At 39.1% G+C, this 5,870-nt stretch overlaps 1 long non-coding RNA gene across 1 annotated transcript; it reads right to left on the bottom strand.

Annotated features, from left to right (window-relative positions):
• Nucleotides 1-1,246: 1,246 nt before the first annotated feature.
• Nucleotides 1,247-5,435, bottom strand: LOC143661208 (uncharacterized). Its single transcript, XR_013164451.1, has 3 exons — nt 5,255-5,435; nt 4,793-4,882; nt 1,247-4,170 (listed from the first exon to the last, which is right to left on the bottom strand). It is a non-coding gene; the product is annotated as an uncharacterized LOC143661208 (long non-coding RNA).
• Nucleotides 5,436-5,870: the final 435 nt, after the last annotated feature.

Here is a 5,870-nt window from a genome sequence, read left to right as displayed (position 1 = left end):
AAAGCACGGTGTCTCTCTTTCAGCATTATGTATGATCATGTTAGCTGTCGGTTTTTGAAGAAACCTTTTATCAGGTGAGGGAATTTCCTTCTATTCCTAGTTTATTGAGTGCTTTTTTTTTTTTTTTAAATCATGAAAGGGTGTTGAATTTTTTCAAATGTTTTTTCTGCACCTATAGAGATGATCATAGGTTTTTGGACTTTATTGTATTAATGTGATATACGACGTTGATTGATTTTCAGATGTTAAACCAGCCTTGTTGTTTGGGATAAATCCCACTTGGTCATGGTATATCATCATTTTCACATCTTGTTGGATTTGGTTTGCTAGTATTTTGTTGAGGCTTGTTCATTTTATTTTCATAAAATATACTGGTATATAGTGTTCTTGTGATACATTTGTCTGGCTTTTGTATCAGATTAATTTTGGACTCAAAGAATGAGTTTGGAAATGTTCCCCCTATTACATTTTTTCAAAGAGCTTTTTAGAATTGGTATTAATTCTTCTTTAAATGACTGACCCATTTCACTAGTAAAGCCATACAGTTACAAGCTTTTCTTTGTGGATAGTTTTCCTTTGGTGGCTTTAAAGCTACTAATTTATTCTCTGTAGTTGTTATTGGTTTATTCATATTTTCTATTTCTTCTTGAGCCAGTTTCAGGAGTTTGTTTCTTTCTAGCAATTTTTCCTTTTTATCTAAGCTATCTAATTTTTTTTGCATACAGTTTTTTATAGTATTCCCTTAAAACCAGTTTTATTTCTGTAAAGTTAGTAATGATGTCTCCTATTTTGTTTCTGTTTTTAGTAACTTGAGACTTCTCTCTCTTTTTCCTTTTTTTGGGCAACCTGGGTAAAGGTTTGTTAATTTTGTGGTTCTTTTCAATGAACCAACTTTCAGCTGGGATTTTCTTTATTGTTTTTCTGTTTTCTATTTTATTAATTTGTACTATTTCTTACCTTTTCTTATTTTGGATTTTAGGTTGCTCTTCTTTTCCACTTTCTTAAGGTAGAAGGTTAGGTTGGTGATTTGAGAACTTTCTTTTTTTTTAATGTAGGTATTTAAAGCTATTAATTTTTTTCTAAGCTCTACGTTAATTGCATTCCATAAGTTTTGGTATGTTATGTTTTAACTTTCATTCATCTCAAATTAGTTTCTTTTTTGTTGTTATGATTTCTTTGACCCATTGTTATTTGGGAGTGTATTTTTAAATTTCTCTATATTTGTGAATTTAAAATTTCTTTCTGTCATCAATTTCTAACTTTCCTCTATTTTGATCGGAGAACATACTTTGTACAGTTTCAATCCTTTTAAATTTATTGAGGTTTATTTTATGGCTTAGCAGATGGTCTTTCTTAGAGAAGAATGTGCACTTGAGAAGAATGAATTCTGCTATTTGTGGATGGAGCGTTCTGTAGATGCTCGCTAGGTCTGTTTAGTGGGGTCACGGTGTGGTTCTAGTCTCTCCTTTCTTTTCCTATTTAGCGTTGAACTTGAAGTATTGAAGTCTCCAGCTATTATTTTTGAATTGTCTGTTTCTCCCATCAATGTGTTCACTTCATGTAACTTGGGGCTTTTTGGCCAAGTACATATAAGCTAGTAATTGTTATTTCTTGCTGTTGGATTGACTGATGACCTGTGTTTAAACCAGAACTGCCACTAGCTAATATTGTCTCTTTTTAGCTTTAGTTTCTTCATCAGTGAAAAGGAGATAATTATATGAGCCAGGATAGGAGAATTGTTGAAGCATTTTGGAGAACATGGAGGAAAGATACACTGGTTTTTAGGAGTTTGCTTATATGCAGTGAGAATCAGGCTGCTTTGTCTTTCTAGTTCTCTGCTTTGTCATCTTTGAAAAGACCTCCGAATAATGTTTAATTATCTTCAAAACACATTTTCCTGATGCATACCTGTGATTCCCAATTTTCATTCCATCTTCCTCTTATTACCTTGAGGGTTCTGCTCTATATTTTGCGGCAGGATGCATGCTCTGTTGGAAGAAGATGCCCCGCTGATGGATACAGCATTTTTCATTGCCAAAGTTGTCCTCCTCAAAGCCTTCCATCTTGGATTTTACTCAACTCCGTCCCAGGGCTTCAGGCTTCCAAAGTGAAAAATTGGTCTTGGTGGCATTGGCTACTAAATCTCTGAAGCTCAGCTTGCACAGAAGGAATGTAGAGAAATAGTGATTATTTCTTCAATTACAGCTAACTTATGGTAAGACAATAAAATGGTCTCCACAACACTACTTCTTGAGACTTCTGCCAAGGGCCCTAGGTCTGCATATGAGACTCAATGCTCCCAGACAGTCAGTAGGTTTGAAATAAGAATCATCTTCAAGAATGTCACTCTTTCCCAGTGTCACACTATTGCTACCACTTGCATGGCCAGATGTAGTGGTCCTCATACATTACTATTAGGGCTGTAGTGCACAATCCTAAGCAGATATGCACATAATCTGAATTGAGCAGAGCTGTACTGTACTTGGACAACAAACAATATACTATCTTTCTGCAAGATTTTCTCTTGTCTGTCATATGTCATCTTTTCTTCTTGCTACATTTCTATATCATTCTCTTTCAAGGCAGACCAGGTCCCTCACAAAGACCACATTTCAAAGCAATCACCCTCAGAAAAGATTGACTTCATGATCCTGTCCTAGTTAAAAGTCCTAGGAAGGAATTCTGATTGTTGGGCTTGGGTAAAGTACCAACTGTTGCTCAGGAAGATGAAGACATCAAACATAGGCAGGACTACTGGGACCAGTGCTTGCTCCAGTTAAAAATCAGGGGGAAGAATTAGATTGGCCAAGCTTGGGTAAAGTACCATACCTTGTTCAAGAAGATAAAGACACAAGGTGAAACAACAGATTCTAGCAGAGACCAGAGAAGAGAACCCTGAGGCAGGCAGATCCCCTTTTGGTGCCCATCCTGGTGTCGCAACCCTAGATCTTTACTGATGCCCAAGCATTTCTTTGCAGTTTTTGGAAGAACCCTGTGCACCTGATCTAATATGCTTCTGTGCTGATCTCCATGTGTGCAAACCAGTAGAAATTTTGAGTGATACACCTGGAGACCACAGATAAATCTCTGTTCCAGGGGAAAATTCTCTTGGCCAAAGGAGAAAGTGTGGGAAGGTGGAGAGAAAGTTCTTGTGCCATGCATCCTAAAGGAATGTGCATTTAATAGAAACAAGAGTGAACATGAATACTTTGACATATTTTGTTTCCCTCAAGAACAGAAATGTCAAACCACTAACTTATTCAACTCCCAGATTAACCTTTGAGAAGATTCATCTCTATTCCTTCATCTTTGAAATCCAATAGAAAGAGTCGCTTCGTTTTATGTAACAAATAATTTGTTCTTTTGGATTAAAAGATCTTCTGAGGCAGCAGATTACCTTGGTTGATTACTTGGGCACGAAAATCTAATAGGTCGGCAGCTTTAATCCTGTACTAGAAGGAACATAAAAGATGTTTATCTCTGGTTCCTGGTGGAGCACTTCGGGTCTTGGATAGATTATTTCTGAATGGGTGCCCTTTGCCCAGAATTCCAGTGAGTACTTCAGGGTCAATAATAAACTGTGTATTCAGAGATGAAAGGACCGTTGTTTCCCTATAAAGTCTCACAAATCAGTTTTATCAGTCCTGTTTTATTTTTTTTCCTGGCACTACAACATTGGGACTGTTTGATGAATTTAACTGAAAATATTTGTATAGGGCCCTTCGGTTTTCATTTATGATGAAAAGTATTATCTCAAAAATAAAGACAAAAACAAAACTCCCCAAATCCCCAAAAGGAGCTGAACAATGGAGAGGCCAAGTGGCGTGCGCATCAATCTCTGAGAGTCCAACATCTGATTGTACTTAGCGAGGAGGAAACAAAAAAACACCAACTTTCATTTCTTGCTTCTTTTATCCTTAAGCTCAGCAATAAACTAGCACTCTTTGGTTAAAAAGTCAAGGAAACAGATGGATAATTCTTGTGCCTCAGCCTCTGTATTTCAAACGGAGCATGTAAATTACGAGACCGTGAACAGCGGGGAGGACATCCAGAGGCATGCGCGGCTTTGCCGTCAATCATCAGCATACTCCACCCATCTCGGGCGGTAGCCACGCCTCCGCGCGGGCTGGCTTGGCTGGAGAGGGGTACAATCGAGTCTCACTCAGGAGGCTGCGCATTTCACAAAGACAGAAACATAACAAAACAAAACAAAACAAAACAAAAGGTTGAACTGCGCAGAACTGCACCACCAACACTTGCCAGATGGTGGGTCAGAGGCAGGGCCTGGAAAGGATGGTGCTGATAATTAGGGACAAACCTCAGAGGCAGTTAAAAATTGAAAAGACAGTATAAGGGCTGTGTTCTGTGGGAGCAGACCCGGGGTTGCTTTCCATCCCGTGGCCTTAAAGAAGTTATTTAACAGTTTTCTGCTCTGGAAAATGGGTAGAAAAGTGCCCGTTTTAGAGGAGTTGGGAGTGAGAAAATAATGCTTAGCACAGGTCTTCAATGTACGCTTCTGTTATTTTTATTGTAACTTCTTACAAATGAAAAGGGTGGTAAAGTATTTATTAAACTTTCATTCAAAATTGCAAGTTCAAAAGTTGGCGAGGACCTTTGGAAATGATCTGGCCCGATGTCCTCATGTTGAGATGGCTTTCCCAATAAGTGACAGGCAGGGTAGCCAGGAAAAGGCCATGGCCAGTCCCAGCCCTGGGCACCTCACTGAACCCCCACTCCCACGAGGCTCCAGGGGTCCCCACCTCAGAGGTGTATCCAGCACCTGCTCTGGTACCTGCAACTCAATCTGGAAGAGTTTGCTTGCACTTTGTATTCCAGATTCTGGGTCTTTCTGAAGAGTCAATGAACAAAACATTGCTGACAGCTTAATGGACGAAACACATTATTAAACAGTTTAATATGTGGATTGAGCCAAAAAAAAAAAATTGGACTATTTTAAGAAAAACTGTTGAATGATGTATGAAAATTCAAGCCCCCAATACGTTCTTCAGCAATCAGAAAATACTTTTTTTTAATATTTACTTTACATCTGGGATTAAAATTTGTCATATTTGGTTAGAGAATTATTGAAATTATATAATTTCATAATTACAGAGGTTATGAAACATTCTGCACAGACCTGCTCAAACAAATAAACCAACAGACCGCTCCTCCCGTTCCCAAAATGTAGTGCTTCATCTCTGTTTCCTAAAAATTAGGGTGAAATAAAGACACTTGCCACTCTTTTCGTAAATACCCTTTTGTGAGCTCAGGCCAGAACTCTTGCGCTGCTCCCCAGCGGATGGAGCCCTGGTGTGGTTTTACCCGCGGCCACGCTAGCTCCGCTCCCTCAGCAAATGAAAACCACAGAGAGCCTTTTGAACTTCACTTAAGAAAGAATGGCCAGAGGGAGGGAAAGTTCGAGTTTGTGAAGGCCGAGCACGTGGTCGGAGTGACAGTTGGGCTTCAACACTCCAAAATGGAGGCTCATGGCAGAATTCTGGCTTCCCTATGTTGGAAGCAGAGCAAGACAAACAGATGGCTCCCCAGGCAGTCTAATAACTTGGTGCCTCTTCAAATTGATAGTCTTTAAATATGCATCCCAGATTTATTTAGAGGAAATGCTAGTGCTACATGAGGGAAGGATTGGGAAGAAAAATTGCTCGCAGTGACATTCAACCTGACTTCTCTTTTCCCAAACAATTCAATTCCAGCCCCCGATGCATCCAGTGTGCAAAACAAGAGCCCTGCAATCTGATTGAGTGGGATATTTACTCACTCAAATGGCTAAGTAGACCTCAAAGGGGGCAGTTTAAACAAGCCGTTGTCGACAGTTTTGAAAACCCTATGAAAATGACACCTGCTGGAGTTGT

The sequence above is a fragment of the Tamandua tetradactyla genome, chromosome 2 (assembly GCF_023851605.1).
Source record: "Tamandua tetradactyla isolate mTamTet1 chromosome 2, mTamTet1.pri, whole genome shotgun sequence".
Classification (NCBI taxonomy): domain Eukaryota; kingdom Metazoa; phylum Chordata; class Mammalia; order Pilosa; family Myrmecophagidae; genus Tamandua; species Tamandua tetradactyla.
The sequence above is the reverse complement of the archived record's forward strand: the minus strand, read 5'-3'. Positions and strand labels throughout refer to the sequence as shown.